The sequence below is a fragment of the Erinaceus europaeus genome, chromosome 11 (assembly GCF_950295315.1).
Source record: "Erinaceus europaeus chromosome 11, mEriEur2.1, whole genome shotgun sequence".
Classification (NCBI taxonomy): Eukaryota; Metazoa; Chordata; class Mammalia; order Eulipotyphla; family Erinaceidae; genus Erinaceus; species Erinaceus europaeus.
The window spans coordinates 73,379,123-73,401,184 of NC_080172.1; positions in this window are offsets into that span (position 1 = coordinate 73,379,123).

Genomic DNA, 22,062 nt, shown 5'->3' on the forward strand with positions numbered 1-22,062 from the left:
ATGTGAGCTTAACCCAATGTACTACTGCCTGGCTCTCCCTGGTTGTATTTTGATGAGTTTTCCTTTGCACTGGGCTAATTTTCTTTTCTCAGATAGAAAGGAGAGAAAAAAAAAGTGGGGGAGAGGCACTATAGTACAGATGCTTGCACCAGTGCGGTAGGGTCTGGGTTCAAACCTGGGTCTTGTGCATGGATAAGCAGGTGCACTATCCAGGTGAGCTATTTTGCTGGCTCTGGAAATATCACCACTTTCACCATTATCTTTGTTAGTTTTATTAAATTGCTTTTCAGGGCCAGGTGGTGGCACACCTGTTTGAGTGCACAAGTTACAGTGCACAAGGACCTGGATTTGAGCCCCCAGTCCCCACCTGCAGGACAAAAGCTTTGCAAGTGGTGGAGCAGTGCTGCAGGTTTCTTTCTGTCTCTCTTCCTCTATTATCTCCTCCTTCCCTGATGTTCTCTAGCCAATAAATAAGTAAAGGTAATAATGATAAGTTGTTTTTCAAAAGTATCAATTAAGATTATACAATTTCTTCACAGACTTCTTGTCCCTCTAATTTGTTTAAATTAGTCCCAAGTATACTATGGAATCAAATACAGAGCAAGATAGGAAACATCAGGGGATAGATTGAGAGATATGGAGATTGAGATAAAGATAGGAGAGTAACATTTGAGAAGAATTCAGTAGAATAATATCAGCTAAAATGTCAATGGATTATAACCTGGAGGGGTAGAGAAACTAGACAGGAAGTGATAAAAATCAAGACAATGCCCAGTGGCATTTCTGCACAAAGAACCTTTTCTCAAGATAAGAATAAGTGCTATCTTAAACTGAGAGCTGGGAAAAAGAGTCCCTGAACTAGCAATATCTGCGTGGTGAATGCTGTTGGAAGGCTTGGGACAGGATGTAGACATGCATTAAGGGAGGGGAAATCCCTTCAGTATGAACGTAGTGCTTGAAACATTACATTAGTCAAGTGTACTGGCTGCCCTGCTTATTAAATATTCATGCTAAAATCCCTGTCAATCAACAGGAACAACCTTGTCCCTCTCACAGAGCAACTAATAAGAAGCTATATAGGTTATTCAGCAAATTGTAAGGGGACAGGGGCTTGACTTTTGCTGTCTACAATGATACCAAGGCTCCTTCAGTACTGAAGGTCAAACTACTCCTTTTCTATCACAGAATTCATCTGAGAGGCTGGGGAATGTGATCATGCTTCTCAAACCTGATGTCCTTGGAGTCAACAGTGGGCCTTGTTGAAATGCAGATTCCTGATTTCCTCTTCCTCTACTTCCATCTGATTAAATAGTTTGTGGGTGATGGTAAGCAGAGGGAATGAACATCAGTGGTTTTTATACATGAAGTCTTTAGGCTATTCCCTGAGAAACACTGGTTGAAAGCAATGATCTTATGTTGTATGCTAACATATAAATGCTTGCTTTTTTTCATCTAAAGGTAGAGATAATAACAGCACCAATATATTTAGAAGGCTCTAACAGTAATTCAATAACATAATTTGGATGAACTAGTGATATGAAATAGTACCTATGTGACCTTGGTGGTGGGACAGTAGATAAAATGTTAGACTTTCAAGCATGAGGTCCAGAGTTTGATCTCCAGCATCCAACATCATATATGCCAGAATAATACTCTGATTCTTTCTTCTTCCTTCTCCTCTTCTTCCTTCTCTCTCTCATAAACAAATCAATAAAATAAATAAAAAAACAGTATCTATTGTTACCTTGAATTTATACAGTAATATATTATCCAAGGAACAATGACTGAAAGTTTATCAGCAGAAACCTTATGCCCCACTGGATCTACAGGCTCAAGAGAAGTCAAAATGCAGCAAAGAGTTAAACAGACCCAAAGGGGCTTGGGTTGGCACAGAGGCATATACAGGAAGCCACACTTCCCACAGAAAGGTGGTGAACTGGCCTGTGGGTCAAGGTGCAGTGTTCTGTTTGGCCAAATCTACTTTAGAAAACCCTGACCACAGGGCTCTGTGTGACCTGAGTTTTTTCCTTACTTTAACTCTGTAGTTGAAAGGGCCTAGAGGGAATGTTAGAGGTTCAGGAAGCTGTGGCATGTGAAGGAAGGCACACTGACCCGATTTCCTATCCTGCTTCTTGGTCTTACAAGCTGAGATACTGTGAAATGTCAGATCATTTCTGTCAATTTTAGTTTCCTTATCTCCCCAAGATAAAAAATTTGTATGTGGGCATTGTGGTTAGTAGCACTTCAGCATATAGTCTCCCTTTTGATCTCAAGACTGTGAATTCCAAAGCAAGAATTCTCTTCAGACTTCACTTGTGAGCAAACTGAGCCAAGAAGGTGCAAGAGCTTGTTCAAAGACTTATCCCACAGCATACATCATTTTGACTATAATCTGTTTATAACAAAATATAAGAGCTGATTTATATTTGAATAGGTAACGTAAAGTTTAATTTTGAAAACACTTAAACATTTTCTTTTCCCATTTTACCAATATTCAGTTAAAAAAAAAATGTTTCCCTCCAAAACATTTTTACAAGGCTTTAGGAACTATATCCTTAATGCCTTTTCAATGTTCCTGCAAAAAGAAAAGGGGGAAAAAAAAATGTCTGTGAGCTTTACATAACAATGAGAAAGAACTGAGACTGGGGCAGATGGTTATGCTGGCTCAATGTCATGCAAAACTTGACATCAATAAAGGAGGAGTTCCCAAATCTTAGGAAAGCTTAAAAAATGCCCAGCTTCTTGGGCCAAATCTCTATATGCTAAAATCCCCATTCTTTATCCTACCCACCTCCTATTGGACTGAATCATTTTCCTTCATTATCTCAAACCCATCAGTTAATGGATTTACTCCTTCTTTTGAGGGAAAACTCGGGGAGCAGGAAGTTCAGCTCTTCACCTTCCTTAGACACTGTTGTTCTTTCTCTCACCATGTTTGCTATGTCCACTGACATTTCCCCCACCCAATTTTATACATAGTGCTATGTATCCATCTGATTATTTTTTCTTTGGTACTATCCTTCTAATAGCACTGCTGCTCCCAAAATTCCTGCCACAGAACTCCTGGGGATACTTGTTGAGTCCCTCCCCTCCCCCACCTCTAAAGTCAACATGTCCTCCCTTAATCTGGGATTTTCTAGTATTTGACTTCCACACCTCCAGGATCCATCCTTTGCCATTGCCTCACCCACTGCTCTCTCTTGACTGACTCTCCTGACTACAGACCTCCTGGGGACTTACCTCCCCCCTCATTTCCAGCTGGACTTGGCCCAAAATCATGAGGCAGTTTCTCTGGTGATGAAGTACTTCAGATCCAGTGCAAATAGTGGTCGCCACCTGGAGCAGCTGCCCTCAGAACTTGCAGGCCTTGCCAATGTTAAGGAAATTCCTTGCTGTTAGCAAGTCTCATCAAATTAGCCCCCATGTGACATTCAGAAGCAAATTCCTGAGTCATGTAGGCACAGCAGCAGTGAAAAGTTTTAGATTTTACTAAGCATCGAATTTGGAGATAGGTAGGAGGAAGGCAGAAGAAGCAAGGAAATCAAAGTAATATTTACAGTAATTTATATAAAGGAAGAAGGAGATGGCGATGTATAATAAATACTCACAACAACCTTGTGTGAGATATATTCTTATTCTTGTTACATAGGTAAAGATGTTGAAGTTTAGAGAAACCTAAGAATAAATTTTTTTCCCCAGTAAGTAACTGGAGGAGGACTGCAATCCATACTTTGGAATTGACTCTCCAAAGTCACTGGTCTTTCCCTGAATTCCTTGACTATTGTGATGAATATATATATGATAGAGAGTTTAGAGAAATTGAGAGGAAAGGGGAAGGAAGAGAAGGAGAGAGACAAACAGGCACCAGCAGTACTGTTTCACTGCTTGTGAAGCTTTCCTCCATGAAGCTGGGAACCAGGGACTTGAACCAGGTATGCACTGAATTGCTCAACCAGGTGCACCACTACCCAACCCCTATAATTTTTTTTTCTCCTGCCAGCAGGGCTACTCCTAGGAATTGGTACCGGCACGGAATGAATCCATTGCGCCCCCCTTCTTTCTAAGTTTTATTAGATAGGACAGAGAAATTGAAAGAAGGGGAGATGATAGATAGATAGATAGATAGATAGATAGATAGATAGATAGACAAATAAATAGATATACACCTGCAGACTTACTTCACCATTTGTGAAACATTCCCCCTGCAGATGGGGAGTAGGGGCTCCAGCCTGGGTCCTTGTGCTTGATAATATGCATGCTTAATAGGCTGTGCCATCACCTATCCCCCCCCTTTTTTAAACCTTCTTAGAACATCCCATTTTTTCAGGAGTCTCTAAAACCCTATCTGCATAAAACTTCATCTTAGGATTTCTTTTCCTTCTGGCTCCATAAAGCTGGGGAAACGATTTCTCAAAATATAATTTCTCCTTCAGGCGATTTGTCAAGTTGGAAGCAAAGCTTAAACATTGCCCTATTTGTAAGTGGGAGTCACTGAAAGCCAGCAGAATAGATCTGTGGTGAAAAGCTGATAGTTCCCTGTAAAGTCTTGAGTTAGAGCCCATGTTCTATCACTAATGGGCTCTACAGAGTTTTATACTTTTTTTTTTTTTTTTTTTGCCTGCTTCACTACCTGTGAAGCTGGGGCCACTCTGCAGGTGGGATACTTCTAACTAGGCATTATTATTATTATTATTATTATTATTATTATTATTATTTATTGTTGTTATATTTTAGAAGTGTTGGATTTGGTAGCAAAAGCTTTTTTTGGTAAGTACTGCCCCACTTTCTGAAGGGAGGTTAGGTCATCCTACTCTGAAGACTGGTCCTGAAATGAATGCAGCCTAGAATGTTCCCAGCTGTGACCATGGACTGTGAGTGCAGACTGACAGGGATCTGGAGGATATACAGTCTCCTGTAATAAATATGAATATATATGGGCCCTTGGTCAGGTCAATGGGGTAAAATGTTAATTATATAGTTTCTTATAAGTTTGGGAGCTACTCTCTGCCCTGATTCAGCTCTCTAGACCTATTCTCAACTCTGACACCATCTTCCCAGGTAATATTTTCAGTCCACCTGCAGGTTTGCTATCATGCTCCAACAATATTACCATAGTCATGGGCCCCTAGGAACATACCTAAAATAGACTTCCTAGCTTCTATGCACCCTAAAATCCCATCTGTTCTCCTCCTACTTCTTGGTTCCTGTTTATTAAACATTTCATCATGCTTTATATATTACTGCATTTTAGCCACCAAGTTGTGAATGTTTCCATAATTTCATCCTGAACTCCCTGGGCAGATGACCTCTCCAGAGCCCTACCCCATCAAGGAAAGATAGAAATGGACTGGGGGTATGGAACAACTTGCCAATGCCTATGTTCAGCAGAGAAGTAGTTGCAAAAGCCAGACCTTCCACCTTCTCATCCTATAAAGAATTTTGGTCCTAGGGTCAGGCAGTGGAGCAACCGGTTAAGCACACACATTACAGTGCACAAAGATCCAGGTCCAAGCTCCTGGTTCCTACCTTCAAGGGGAAAGCTTCAAGTGGTGAAGCAGGGCTGCAGGTGGCTCTGTTTTTCTCCCATCACTCTCAAGTTCTCTCTGTCCCTATCCAACAATAAATAAAACAAACTAACTAACTAGCTAACAAAATTTTCGTCCACACTCCCAGAAGGGTAAAATGTTAGCGGAAGATGACCAAACGACTCTGAACTCCAGTTCCATCAGGACCCAAAAAGGAGGGGTGGAGGGAGTAGGAAGTATATTCAGAAGTAGCAGTTATGACTTAGAAAGGAAGACAGTACTGTAGGAAAAAGCAGGCACATATATATATATATAGACAGTTATAGAAATAAGAATCAACCTATCTGTGATCTTAGGAGAACTAATGTAGTTTCCAGTGGGGGGAATGTGATCACAGAACTCCTGTGGTGGGAAAAGTGTGGAATTATACCCCTGTTATCTTATAATTTTGTAAATAAATATTAAATCACTAATACAAATAAAAAATACAATTCTTACTCTTTAGAGAAGGTTGCTTGTGTAAAGCCTTTCATTTATCAGGAAATTCTTTCACACTCCAGATTTGTTTGTCATTAATCAAATACAAGGCATGAAAGAGAAAACTCTAAATGGAAGGACAGGAAGGGCCAAACTCCAGACTGGGCTCTTACTTCTAGCATATAACTCCTAATAGTCCAAAAAGCAAGAATCAAATGCCACAGTTATTAAATGCCCTATTCTTACTTTTAATCCCCCTTTCCTTAAAAAGTTATCTGTTCCATATGCACAAGCTGCTCCCCCCCAAGTCCCCCATCTACCACCTCCTCCCTAGTGCTAGAGAAATTCATTTATTCAAGGATTTATTTAGTGTCAATCAACAGCCCATCTGCCTTGCACCAAAAAAAAAAAATTTAAAAAGCAAAATATGGTCCCTTTCTGTTCTTTCAACACAGGAATGAACACCCTTCCCCCCATGCTTCTCACTCGCATGCCTCCTATTTTAATTATTCTGTGTTTGAAGCAAAGAAATTCTTTGCTTCAACTACCATTCCTAAGCTTACCAAATCTAGGCTTTGTTCCTAGGCCCCTGAAATTCTCTTCTTCAGAAACTCAAGTCTTTTGAGGAATGAGTTTGGGCCCTAGTTGACATTTTGTAAATTAATCTCTTTGAGAGGTTTTTCTACCTGTGAAGTCTATTTAAAAGTCTTTCTGATTCTGGGTAAACACCAGGATGCAGGGTGCCTGAGAGGTACCCTGGAAAGGTCTCCCCCACTTTTGGGTGCTATTTATATTCATATTTGTCAGGAAATTTGTAAAGAGATTATTAAAATGTCACACTAATTTGGTGATTAGAGCAAGGAAAATAGATAAGAGCTACGGGTGTCAGTTGAAGGTGAAACTATATATTAATTTTGACAAAATAATCAGTTTCCACATTAACTTTTCTTTCTGCTTTTTTTTTTTAATTGACCAGAATAGGTAGTTTTTCTTAGCTGCATTTTCTTTCCTGTGGTACCAGGAAATCTGGGATACTAAGTTCAAATAGTTGATCAAGAACAAACATGTAAGAACCTGCTCTTAGAAGCAGAACACAATTGCACCTTACACAACATAGAAATACAGAGGAAAATTATTTGCCTCTCATGAGAGGTGGATTAAAAGCAGTAAAGGGGAAGGAAAAAGGCATGACGCTTTGTTTCAAAGCCAGAGACACTCACAATAACTGTGACTTTTAAATAGGCTACCAGAAACTGAAATAAGACCTCATTTCCATTCAGGTGAATGCACCCATCTAAGATCCCAAAACCCTTTCATGAATGTTTTTTTTTATTAGTGATTTAATATTGAATTACAAAATTATAAGATAACAGGGGTATAATTTCACACTTTTCCCACCACCGGAAAAATGTTATGGACACCTGAAAGGTGCATATATTTGAAAGTAGATGCAACATCCGGACAGAGATTGGGAAGGATGAAGGGTATAGTCGGTGACTCTTTGGGTATTATGCAGAAGGAAAGGAAATAGTTCACAACATCTGACTGGCCTGAGGACCACCTGCATCAGCAATTCCTAGGAGACTTGTTTATAATGCAGATGGCTCAGATGGACTGTCTCTAGGGGTGGCCTGTACTCCAGACTTTAGCGTTTCAGGCATTACTGATACATACGGAAGTTTGAGAGGCATATGCTTTAGAACTGGTAGAACCAGTTTTACTTGTTGCGATTTAGAATTAGATGATCTCTCATTGATTATAGCAAGTGAATGTATTCTTCATCTGCAGCTGTTTTATGTGGGTGCCTAGTTAGGACTTGGGTGGAATCAGGGGCTCCCATTCAACCACTAGAAGGTCATTAGATTGAGATTCTGGCCAACACATTCTTACATTTCTCCTTTCTTTCCTTTGTCCTCTTCTCTCTGCTCTCCACTGTATTTATTAACTTTGCAAAGGAGAAAACTACCTTCTTTTCTTGGGTAGAAGGAATAAATTTTGAGAAAATGGATTTCAAGTTGGACTATAAATGCTAGACAGGGTTTTGACATTTTTATTTTTTTTTAATATTTATTTATTTCCTTTTGTTACCCTTGTTTTATTGTTGTAGTTATTATTGTTGTCGTCGTTGTTGGATAGAGCAGAGAGAAATGGAGAGAGGAGGGGGAGAGAAAGATAGACACTTTCAGACCTGTTTCACCACCTGTGAAGTTAACCCCCTGCAAGTGGGAAGCCCAGGGCTCAAATCGGCATCCTTACTCGGGTCCTTGCTTTGCACCACCTGAGCTGCGCTACCGCCCAACTCCCAGTTCTAACATTTTGAGGCCAATTTCTAGAGAAGGAATAGCAAGAATCTAGGCATGGTTGCTGAAAGGAAAGAAATCTGCTAGATCTAGAAAAAAAAATGAGTTGAATACAGAGAGTCTCTTACCAACTATTTTACATAATTAATACTGATTATCTTGATTGATCACCGGGTGCTAGGCACCATACTTATTATGGCCCATTTAACAAATATGTAAACCAAAACACAGAGATATTAAATTACTAGCACAAGGCCACAGTTCTATAGAGCTGAATTGAAATATGTCTACGTCTAACACCTACCACATGTGTCTTGTATTAGCCTTTCCTTTTGCCTTTGGGTTGCAGGATTATTGTATGGTCTTCACTTATATCCAGGAATTGCAGAAGGGCACTTCACATATATCAGCTTATTTACTTTTGTAATAACCATATATATTTTGTTAGCACTTACAGATAAGGAACTGGAGCCTAGAAAAGCTTATCAATTACAGAGCCACTATTTCAACCATCATTAGGGTTAGGTAGGAATGAGTGGGCAAAGTTGGTATAGAGAAAAGGAATTGGTCTTTTTTTTTTTTTTGAAGGAGAAGATCTATAATTTTATTGTTACCATTCTGAATTTTCTTTTTTCTTTCTTTCTTTTTTCTTTTTTTTTTTACAATTGACAGTAAATACAATAATTTGTACATGCATACCATTTCCCAGTTTTCCACATGACAATACAACCCCCACTAAGTCCTCTACCATCATGTTCCAGGGCCTAAACCCCCACCCCAGAGTCTATTACTTTGGTGCAATACACCAGGAGTTGGTTGTTTCAACAATTAAGACTCAGGGGACTGAGGACACGGCATAATAGTTATACAAAATGACTTTCATATCTGAGGCTCTGAGGTCCCAAAAATTAATCCTCAGCACCACCATAAACCAGAATTGAGCAGTACTATGTATCTTTCTTTCATAAATAAATAAAGTAGAAATAAAAGGGGGGTAAGATCTAGGAAGGGGTAGGATATAGTATAATTGTTATGCAAAAGACTTTCATACTTTAGGTTCTGAAATCCCAGGTTCAATCTACTATAAGTCAGAGCTAAGCAGTGTACTGTTTCTAAAAAAAAAAAAAAAAAAAAAAAAAAAAAGGAGAGAGAGCACATTAAGACCCAAGTCAATGGCCTATTGAAATGAGAAAAAAAAAAAAAAAATCTGCAGGCAAAGAATGAAAAGAGAGGAAAGAAAAGAGTTTTAGTCCCATATGCCAACGCCCCCGTGGAGGAAACCTTGGTGGACTCCTGATTGTGACCAATTCGCTCAGTTCAGTTTGTTTTGTAACCAATGAGACCACAACCTTTTCGATCCTGCTCTGTAACCAGTCAGCTCAGGGACCAGTTTGGAAAAGATAAAAGCTGCTTGCCAAAGTGGAAGAATAATCAGATGTGGTTACGACCCTACCTGATTCCACTAGGGTGAAATAAATGTAACTCCGTGCCCTCCACCCACCTTAGAGCTGTAACACCCAGAGCTGAAGCATGTATTTTTCCATAACACTGTTAAGTCTCAACTACAGTTTCCTGAAATCTCTGTTTCAAGACAATTTAAGTGGCCTGCAACCAGAGACTGCCTACCTTAACCTGTGTGGGTCAGAAAGCATCAAGAAGATAGAAATATACCACTCATGGACGTTAGGGGTGGGAGTTACAAGGTCTTTAGAGCATTACAAAAGACCCAGTTTCTCCCTCCCCTTCCCTGTGTTACTCACCTGGGATGCCACTAGCCAGTGGAGGGTGGAGAAGAGTATAGATAATATATTGCTTTTCCTAATTAAAATGTCTGTGTTCAGAAATGCATGGAACAGAGATGGGAGGAAAAAGGAATATTCACCTTTCATAGTAAACAGTTGTTGGAAGTAGTAAATATAAGGTATACTAACAACACTACCTGTACATACCTCTCACTCTTGGAATTTATATTCCTTTCCATTGAATAAATCTTGCTTTCACACTAACTAATAAAGAAGGTATAGAAATCTGTGTCCCTACTTTATGGAATAATCACAAAAGATAGGAAGAAGAACCAGGTATTATTTATTGTTTTGTTTTATCTGTTTTATTTTTCCTCCATTGCACCATGACTCTGATTCTTCAGGGCAGAGGAAGCTTGGTGTGGCATCTGTTTAACTCTGTCACTCTCTATCTAAATGAAAAAAGCCTGGGCTCTGGGGGGGGAAAAAAGTTGCTCTACTTCTTTTTTTTCATAGTAGGTAATCAAAATTCAGAATTGCTATATTTCAGTAGTCACTAGTGACTAATAGTTAACACTAAAAAACAAACACAAAAAAAGATTTATTTATTAATGAGAAGAGAGAGGAGAAAGAACCAGAGCATCATTTTAGCATATTCCCTCCAGGGATCAAACTTGAAATCTTATCCTTGAATGTCCAAGACTTTATCCACAGAACCTCCTAGGCCAGAGTATTATCATTTTAGAGGACACAGAACTATGAACACAAAGTCAATATAGAAAAGAAACAGTTTGATAATTGAAGTTAAAATTTTTAATGTACATATATTTATTTTTTACTAATATTGTTTTTACCAAAGCACTGACTAGCTCTGGCTTATGGTCGTACAAAGGATTAAACCTGGGATTTCAAAGCCTCAGGCATGAAAGCATCTTTGCGTAAGTATTATGCTATCTACCCCCAATCATTTGTTTATTTATTTGTTTATTTATGAAAGGAGGAGAAAGAGAGACTCAGAACATCATTATGGTATATGTGATACTGGGGATCCAATTCTGGACCTCAATCTTGAGAGTACATTTTAGTCATGGGTGTCTGACAGTCACTCAGCAGGTTAAGTGCAGGTGGCACAGAGCACAAGGAGGTGTAAGTATCCCAGTTCAATCCCCCAGCTCCCCACCTGCAGGGGAGTCACTTCACAAGTGTGAAGCAGGTCTGCAGGTGCCTATCTTTCTCTCCTTCTCTGTCTTCCTCTCCTCTCTCCATTTCTCTCTTTCTGTCTAACAACAATGATATCAATAACAAAAACAGTAATAACTACAACAATAAAACAATAAGGGCAACAAAAGGGAATAAATAAAAAAACAAACAAAAAATATTTCAGTCATTGCATATTTTCTTGGGCTGCTAAATAATTTGTATATAAGAGTGGGAAGTGGAGGTGGAAGTGGAAGGAAGGAGAGAGAAAGAGAGAAGGCATCATGAGGTGGTGTAGTGGTATGAGCTTTGGACCTGGAAGCATGGAGTTTGAGGTTCAACCCCTACCACCACATACACCAAAGTATTGTTCTGACATCTTTTCTTGGACCCCTGTCTCTGTCTAATGCAATAAATAAATCTTTAAGAGAGAGAGAGACAGAGACCAGAGACCAATGCGCTGCTTAGTTTTAGCATACATGGTGTTGGTGATAGGACTCAGACATGCAGGTCCTACCTTCTACTCCCCTGCCCTTCAAGCAAAAACAAATCTTAGTCTAAATTAGTATATTATTTGTGTTTATTTTTTAAAGATGTATTTATGGGCGAGAGAGAGAGAGAACCAGAGTATCGCTCTGATGTTTATGTTTTCAGGGGTTAAACTGGGTATCAAGTGGGGCCTGAACAATGAAACACCTGGTTAAGCACACACATTACAGTGCTCAAAGACCAGTGTTCAAGCCCTGTTCCCCACCTACAGTGGGAAAGCTTTGCAAGCAGTAAAGCATGTTGCAGGTGTCTGTCTCTATCTCCCCAACCCCCTCTTGATTTATCTATCCAATAAATAAATAAATAAATAAATAAAATATAAAACTAAGTAAACTGGGCATTCAGGTTTGTATGTTCTGCAGCATCCTGCTACACCACCTTCCAGGTCACTAATGTTCTCTTTGTGGAGGAATGTACTTACTTGTGCATAAATTATTTTTTAAATTTTTATTTATAAAAAGTAAATGCTGACAAGAACCATAGGAGAGGAGGGGTACAAATCCACACAGTTCCCACCACCAGAACTCCATATCCCATCCCCTCCCCTGATAGCTTTTCTATTCTTTTTAGAATTAAAAGAAAATTATTTATTTATTTTTCCCTTTTGTTGCCCTTGTTGTCTTTTTATTGTTGTTGTAGTTATTATTGCTGTTGTCATCGTTGGATAGAACAGAGAGAAATGGAGAGAGGAGAAGAAGACAGAGAGGGGGAGAGAAAGACACCTGCAGACCTGATTCACCGCCTGTGAAGCGATTCCCCTGCAGGTAGAGAGCCGGGGCTCGAACTGGGATCCTTACGCTGGTCCTTGCGCTTTGCACCAAGTGTGCTTAACCCACTGCACTACCACTGGACTCCCACTTTTCTTTCTTTCTTTTTTTAATGTTTATTTATTGCCTTTTGTTGTCCTTGTTGTTTTATTGTTGTAGTTATTATTGGTGTTATTGATGTCATCATTGGAAAGGACAGAGAGAAATGGATAGAGGAGGGGAAGACAGAGAAGGGGAGAGAAAGACATCTGCAGACCTGCTTCACCACTTGTGAAGCGATTCCCTTACGGGTGGGGAACCGGGGGCTCGAACCGAGATCCTTATGCCTGGTCCTTGTGCTTTGCGGTTTGTGCCCTAACTCTGCACTACTGCCTGACTCCCAAGCTTTCCTATTCTTTATTCCTCTGGGAGTATGGACCATGGGACATTATGGGGTGCAGAAGGTGGAAGGTCTGGCTTCTGTGATTGCTTCCCTGCTGAACATGGGCATTGGCAGGCTGATCCATACTCCCAGCCTATCTCTCTCTTTACCTAGTGTGGCGGGGAATTGGGGAGGTGGGGCTCCAGGACACATTGGTGGGGTTGTCTGCCCAGGGTGTTCATAAATTTTTGACTCATCAATAGGACAATCTTGCCATTCTTCTGTGGGGAATTCAGCACAGAAGCAGAGGACATGTATAGCAGAAAGATGCTGATCAGGGATCTAAGCATTCTTTCCATTTTTTTCCCCACCAAATATTTATTTTTAAAAATACATTTTATTTTAATAAAAGATACAGAAAGAGACCAGAGCACTGAATAGTTCTGGCTTGTTGAGATTGAACCTGGGACCTCAGAGCCCCCAGGCATGAAAGTCTTTTGCATAACCATGAAGCTCTCCCTCCAGCCTTAAACATTCTTTCTTACTGTAGGAGCTCTGCTGAAGAGATTGTCAAGAAGCCTTTTGATGTTGCATCATCAGGTTCCCCAGGTGTTTCTAGTTATCTCAAATGGGTATCATGAAGTTTGCTAAACAAATTATAATTTACATTCTTGGACATCTGAAAAGTAATTATTCTGTGTGCCTCATACTATGCTCTTGATGGGAAGGGAGAATTGTGAAACCCAGCAAACAATGAACTGATGTTGTAATTCTCAAAAGACTGCAAAACATGAAGAAAAGTAACATGACAATGGATATAAAGGTACTGTGAAAAAACACTGGGTTGGGATTTAGAAAACTCTTCTCAAACAAGGGCCACAAAATGAAGTAAATAAATATTAAAAATTTTTAAAAATTAAAAAAAAAAGAAAACTCAGGTCTCCCTCAGCACGCTTTACCAAATGACTTGTTTGTTCAGTCACATTCAAGGAGTACTTCACCTGTGCTTTCGTTAAAAATTTTCTTGGCTATTCCCTTCACCTTTTGCTTGTGGCAAGCATTTCAACTGTTTTTTGCTCATTCACCCTGAAAATAACAGTCTTTAAAAAATATTTTTATTTATTTATTAATGAGAAAGACAGGAGGAGAGAGAGATAGATATCACTCTGGTACATGTGCTGCCAGGGATTGAACTCGGGGCCCTATGCTTGAGAATCCAATGCTTTCCATGAAAATAAGTCTTTATTATTTTTACTTTTCTTTTTTTATTGGATCGAGACAGAGAAATTGAGAGGGGGAGGTAGACAGAGACACCTGCAGCTCACTTCGCCACTTATGAAGCTTTTCCCCTCCAGGTGGGGACCAGGAGCTTGAATTTGGGTTCTTGTGAACTGTAATGTGTGGCCTCAACCAGGTGTGCCACAGTCCAGTCTTATGTTTCACTGTAGTGTGAGTGCTTTACCAGGTGAACCAATGCCTGGCCCCTGAAAATAACAGTCTTCTTATGCCATTATTCTCCTTATTTGTTCATTTTTGCAAACATTTACTGAGTTTCCTATGTTTTTAAGATTAATTTTTATTATTTACTTTGGAAAAAGAGAAACTGAGAGGGGAGAGGAGCTAAATGAGGAATATTAAGGAGAGATACCTGCAGCATTGCTTTATCCTCTCTGAAGCTTCCCACCTGCAGGTGGGGACCAGGGGCTTGAACTCGGGTTCTTGTGAACTGTAATGTGTGACCTCAACCAGGTGTGCCACAGCCCACCCTTATGTTTCAAACACTGAGCTAGGTACTGGGGGTGGGGGAAATTTATATTTATTTATTTATTTGCCACTAGAGTTACTGTTGGGACTCAGTGCCTGCTCAACAAATCCACCACTCCTAACAGCTACTTTTCCCTTTATTATTATTTAATTTTTTTTCTTTATTTAATAGAACTGAGAGAAATTAAGAGGGGGGAGACTGGTGAGAGAGAGGGAGACACTTGCAAGTGAGGAGCTGAGACTTGAACTATAGTCCTTGCATGGTAATGTGTGCACTAAACCAGAGTGCCACCACCCATACCTTCATTTTTTATTTAAATAAAAAGTTTATTTATTTATTCCCTTTTGTTGCCCTTGTTGTTTTATTGTTGTAGTTATTGATGTTGTTGTTGGATAGGACAGAGAAATGGAGAGAGGAGGGGAAAACAAAGAAGGGGAGAGAAAGATAGACACCTGTAGATTTGCTTCACCACCTGGGAAGCAACTCCCCTGCAAAGTGGGGAGCCAGGGGCTCGAACCGGGTTCCTTATGCCGGCCTTTGTGCTTTTTGCGCCAAGTGCGTTTAACCTGTGCCTTTTTTTTTTTAAAATGAAACACCAGAGCACTGCTCATATTTGGCTTATGTTGGTGCTGGAGATTGAATCTGGGATTTTAGAGCTCCAGGCATGAAAATCTTCTGTGTACAAGATCAGCTGTGTTCAGGGTGGTATGGCAGTAGTCTTTTTTTGTATAACCATTATGTTCTCTCTTTAGCCCAGATGAGGGATTTTTTTTTTTTTAATGGTAGACTGATGGTCTGATCCTCTCATCAATCAATCAATAAATGTCAAAACAATTATTTTATTTTATCACTTCTAATATATATGTGTATATATGTACACACACACACACACACTTGTCCCCAGGGTTATCACGAGGGTTCAGTGCCTGCACTATGAATTCACTCCTGGAGGCCATTTTTCCCCCATTTTTTCTTCCCCTTGTTGTTGTTATTGCTGTTGTTGGATAGGACAGAGATAAATGAAGAGAGGACGGAAGACAGAGAGGGGGAGAGAAAGATAGACACCTGCAGACCTACTTCACTGATTGTGAAGTAATCCCCCTGCAAGTGGGGAGCTGGGGACTCAAACCAGGATCCTTACACTGGTCATTGTGCTTTGTGCCATGTGTACTTAACATGCTGTGCTACCACCTGCCCCCCCCAAATATGTATATTTTAACTTATTAATGAAAGAGCAAGAGATCAAATCATTGTTCAGATGTAGTTCGTGGTGGTTCTAGGAATTGATCCTGGCATCTCAGAGCTTTAGGCATGAGGCTTTTGTAGAACCGTAGACTAAAAATAGTTTTAAAATGCTTACTGCTTAGTGAATGAGATGGACACAAACAAAAGTGCTCAAGGAATCTTTTCTGGAAGTGAGTCCTGTTTAGAGGGCTAAGAGAGTCCAGCTAGAGGGCTATGCAGTAAGTTCTGGGTTTGTAAGTAAAAATTTTCCTGAGCAGGGATTGCCTTTTAGAATGTGCAGTATATGGTAGTTAGCTTGGATTGAATATGGGTGCCTCAGGCATGAATGTCTTTTTGCATAAGCACTCTCCTATCCACCTTCCCAGTTCACAGAAAGTTTCTTAAAGCAAACAATCTGAGCTAGGGGAGCAACTATGCTGAACTTCTACCAGTCCTCAATGTATACCAATGCCAACTGATATCTCAGCAGCTTGTGGTTAGATGGGGGCTCTAGTGGGTACCAGAATCAGGTAGGGCACAGGTGACTGTATACACAAAGCAACTCATACTGCCTTTAACACATTTTCTCCTGGGCTGGTCTCAACCTGCAATTCGAAGTAGTGTCAGTGACACCTTTGGTACCATTCCTTTTTTTTAAATCTATTCATCAAATCACATCAGATCTCATCGGAGACACTAGATGCAGACTGGTGCTAGGAGTGGTAAAACTAATAGGACACAATTCCTTGCCTTGAATTCAGTGGAGGAATCACTCATTAACCCATGGACTAGGAGTTGAAGTCTTTAGTATCAGAGACAATCTAGAGAAAAAGGGGAGAGTTCCCTAACCAGCAGTCTGGAATTTAGCATCCAGAGAAATAAGAAAAAGAGCCTCATTCTTGTCATTCTAGTGGGTTCTCAGAAATGTTCTGAAGGATTTTCAGTTTCCCCAGGTCATAGAAAGAACTGCAGCTACACACAGGCTACGGTAAAGCAGGTCTACTGGTGTCTATCTTTCCCCTTTTCTGTCTTCCCTTCCTCTCTCCATTTCTCTCTGTCCTATCCAACAACGACATCAATAACCACAACAATGTTAAACAAGGGCAACAAAAGGGACAAATAAATAAAAAATAATTTTTTAAAAAAGGTACAGAAGTAATCAATGTGTAGCTATAAATATCTAAAATAAATAAAATCTATAAAAAAAAGTATGTCTTCACAAAGGAAAAGAACCCAGTGAAAAAGTACTGCTTAAAACACACAAATATGGGGGTCAGCAGAAGCACAGAGGGTTAAGTGTACATGGCACAAAGCGCAGGGACCAGCTTAAAAATCCTGGTTTGAGCCCACCTACAGGGGGATCTCTTCACAAGCAGTGAAGCAAGTCTGCAGGTGTCTATCTTTCTCTTCTCTATCTTCTCTTCCTTTCTCAATTTCTCTGTCCTATCCAGCAACAATGACAGCAATGACAACAATAACAATCACAACAATGATAAAACAACAAGGACAACAAAAAAGAAAAATAGCCTCCAGGAGCAGTGGATTCGTGGTACAGGCAAAACAAAAACAAAAACAAAAAAAACACACACAAATATATAATTTTTCCCTCTTATCCTAATGTTCTGGTGGAGATAAGAGGGAAAATTAGTGAATATTTCTCTATATAGATTACTTTGCTGAGGTCACTATTTGTATCCTCTTATTTAATAGTCACAACTTAATTAGGTCGACACACCTATTATCTCCGTTTTATAGATGAGGACACTGAAGTTTAGAGAGATGAGACGTTAGGATATATAACAGCTGCATCAACTGCAGTGAATTTCAGAGTGTATCTTCTTCACTGTCATGATTTATGACAAGATAGGTAATTTACTCTTTCTTTTACAGAAGTGAAGAAATTGTGACTTAGAATTCACTTAAGAGGGAGTCCGGCAGTAGCACAGCTAGTTAAGTGCACATGGCGCAAAGCTCAAGGACCAGCGTAAGGATCTCAGTTCGAGCCCCTGGCCACTCCCCACCTGCAGGGGAGTTGATTCACAAGCGATGAAGCAGTTCTGCAGGTGTCAGACTTTCTTTCCCCCCCGTTTTCCCCTCCTCTTTCCATTTCTCTGTCCTGTCTAGTAATGACGACATCAATAACAACAACAATAATAACTACAACAATGAAAAACAAGGGCAACAAAAGGGAAAATAAATATTAAAAAAGAAAAAGAAAAAGAGAAGAATTCACTTATGAATCCTGCTCAAGCCTAGAAGGGATAGACTCAAGACTTGAACTTAAGTCTGCCTGACTTCAAATCCTGTCTTCAGTTCTCCAACTTTCTTTTCCATAAGTTACTCAAAGCAGCTTCAAGGCAGACCATCAGCCCAATCTCAGAAAGAACAATTTTTACCAGAAACTTGGCAATGGTGTCTGATACAACATTAAATGGGGAAAACTGCTTCTCTTAAGAACCTACCAAATTTTGGGTTACCTGGGAAGCGAAGGCTGGACCACCATCTGAACTTAATTGAAGGGGCATACCAAACCTGGGGAAAATCTCTTCAAGTAGTTTCTTCACCACTGTCTGGGCCGTCTCCCTCTTAGTCGGGAATGCCTCAGTCCATCCTGAAAAGGTGTCTACAAACACTAACATATATTTATACCCATATTTTCAAGGTTTTACCTCAGTGAAGTCGATCTCCCAGTAGGCACCTGGTCTGGTTCCTTTCTCACGCACCCCGGAAGTTCTAGACTGGTTTCTAGCATTTGCAAGTCTGCAGGCTTTGCATTCTGCAACTATTTCCTTAATCAGTTGGCTCTTATTGTGGATTCTCAGGATGATTTTTTGTAAAAGTTCGGTCATTTTTCTTTGTCTCAGGTGGGTAGTTCTGTGTATATGCTGTAGCAGGTGTTCAACCACAGCTTGGGGCAAGACGAGTTTACCATCAGCTGTTACCCACCAGTTACCACACTTGTCAGCAAGAGGTAACTTTTTTATCTGGAGCTCGTCATCTGGTGTATATTTTGGCTCATCAGGCAGGGTGGGTTCTCTAGGGTTCAGCAGACAAAGAGCTAATTCATCAGTTCTTTCCAACGTGACTCATCTGGCTGTGGCATCCGCTAGGCGGTTGCCCCGTGCCACAGGACCTTCTCCCTTTTGGTGTCCAGTGCAGTGTATTATGGCCACCTCATCTGGCATCCAAATAGCCTCTAATAGGTCTAATATTTCTTGTTGGTTTTTTATAGCTTTACCTTCAGCTGTGAACAGTCCCCTTTCTCAATATATAGCCCCATGGATGTGGGCTGTGACAAAGGCACAGTGGCTATTAGTGTAGATGTTAAGTCTTTTCCATTTTTCTAGGTTGAGGGCTTTTGTGAGGGCAATTAATTCAGCTTTTTGGACTGAGGTCCCTGCGGGAAGGGCAGCTGCCCACATAGTCTCATGCTCAGTAGTTACTGAGACCCAGCACACCTCACCCCATCTCCAATGAAGCTGCTCCCGCCAGTACACCAGTTCACCCCTGCTCCCTCAGGTCTTCCCAGAGGCTAGATGCGCAGCTCAGAATCCCAGAGCAGCCATGAAAGGGAGCGTCCATTCAAGGTCATGGAGCAAGGCAGCTGGGTTCAAGGAAGCTTCATTAGCCAAATTTAAGGTAAGGAGAGGAACTGGCATGGAGCTGGTGGTCACAACTACTGGTCCGTGGGGTTGGAAAGTAATGGTTGCTCCCATCCCAGAAAGCAGGTCTCTCCCAAGAAGGAGGCAGGGCATTCGGGAATAAGCATAAAGAATGAGATACCTCTTCCCCAAGTCCACAGTCCTCCGGGTGGTCCAGGAATATTGTTTCATGCCAGTCGCTCCTTGTACCCAGGTCTTTTGTTTGGATAGTTTTCCCATGGGCTGGGTTAACACTCAATGTTGAGCCCCCCGTATCTACTAAAAAGCTAACAGGTTTCCCCTCTACTGTTAAAGTTACCCTGAGTTCTGGGAGGGGACCCAAACCCCGTTGTCCCTAGTCACTGAACTCACCCAGTTCTAGGATTTTTGTCTTATTGGTCCCAGTGTCTCTTTGTCTCCCCTTTCTTCTTGGACACTCTCTGGCCCAGTGACCCTTCTCCCTGCAATATGCACACTAATCTTTAAGGAGCTTCTTTTTTCCCTCCCCTATGGACCTCTGCTCTTTTCAGACCTTTGGGGGGAATGGGCCTCTCAGCCTTTCCACCAAGGGCATTCTGCAGCAGCTGCCAACAATACCTTAGTGAGGCTGCGAGTCTGTCACTCATTAGCTGCTGTCATGGTCCGTAACTGGCGTTCTTCAGGGGTCTCTTGGTTGTTAAGACTTTCTCTGCCACTGCCAATAGTTTCTGTAAAAGACTTATCTGCTAATCTATCTACTTTCTGAAGTTTTTTCCAGATATCAGGGGCAGTCTGAGTTATAAAAGCGATAATTACTGCCAACTTATTTTCTGGAGCTTCTAGATCTAGGGGAGTAAACATTCGATATGCCTCCATAATTCTTTCTAAGAAAGCAGCTGGGGTTTCTATCTTTTCCTGTTGCACACTACTAATCATAGCCAAATTAGTGGGTCTGCATGCCTCTGCCGAAGACCACCCATTAGAGTCTGGCAATAGACCCAGAGCTTCTCCTTAAAATCCCAGGTGGGTCTTATCAGAGGGAAACTGGCATCTATCAGGGATGGTGTAAGGTGGGGTTCCCATCTGCCCAGGCACAAGTTTTCAGGCTTCCAAGAGGATCCTTTCTCTTTCTTCTGTGGTAAAAAGAATCTGTAAAAGTTGCTGGCAGTCCTCCAAGGTTGGCTGATGGGTAAAAACAACAGAATCTAAGAGGTCAATGAGTACTGCTGGTTTTTCTGAAAACTTAGGGTTCTGCATTTCCCAATTATAAAGGTCACTAGTGGAAAACGGGCAATATTGCATCAATTGTTCGCCATTCTCATTCGAGGGTCCTAGGGCTAGGAGGGGCAGGGCCACCGAATCAGGGGTTCTCTGGGCTATACGGGCTCTTGTACGAGGAGGGCTCCACTCCATAAGTCCTGGCCTGCTGCCGGGGGTTCCTGTAGGACTGGGGAAGGTTGAGGTTGGTAGGGCGGAGGGTACTCTAGGAGGTCTTCTTTGGGACCACCTTGGACAATAGGGTAGGAGGGGGAAGTGAGAGGGGGCGCGGAGGGGGCAATAGGTTGATGATGAGAATCCTTTAAAGCAAGAATGGTGGGTCGTGAACCCTGTGGAGGAAGAAAAAGTTTTAGCCAAGAGGGGGGGATTCTCTACCAGATCCTGCCAAGTAAGGATATAAGAAATTTGGTCCGGGTGTCCTGAATGTCCTAAGATGATGTTTGGTGGCATAGATAGTAGGCAGGTCTCAGGTTTCTTCTGGGGGCCAGTTGGTAAGGAACGCTGGCCACTTATTTTAACAATAAGTGATCATCCGGTCCTGTTTTACCTCTAGACCCAAATTGTGAGCTCTATATTTAAATTTTCTAAAATGATTCAGGACCATAGAGGAGTCAAAGTAGCCTGACTCCTGACTTTGGACTTAAAAGACAAAACTGATAATGAATACAAAGACAAAACACACAAGGAAAATACAGAGACAATACACACAAAGAGAATACAGAGACCACAACATATTCGAAGAAAACTCCAGTGGCCCAGCTGCCAACACTCTGAACCAACAGAAGGGAGGACAGCCTCTCGCTGCTTCCTTACAAATGGGAGAACAGCCTCTCGCTGCATCATGGGCACAACCCACTCTCCCCTTCCAAATTTGCGAGGGGGATCCAATCCCCTACAGCAGGATCTGGGACATCTCCCAGGACCCTGGACCTGGAGCCCTCCAGCGCGTCCGCCTTCAACTCCAAGGGTCTCTAGCTACAGATACCTGACCTGAAGGCTCAGTGAAGCTGGCGCTCTTTTAGTGAGATGGGGATCCCGGGCGAGGCCCCGTATGTTATGCCCAAAAGTTCAAGTCCTGATCTCATGCAAAGACGACCAGAATCACATGCAATAGCAAGAACCTTTATCAGGAAGCTTAAGCTTAGGCCGCCCACACCCTTCCAAGCAAGGGGAGAGTCTGAAACCTCGATCATTTCTCATCCCACCTTTTTATAGTTATCACAGAGTGGGCACAGGTGGAAATATCCACACGGAACA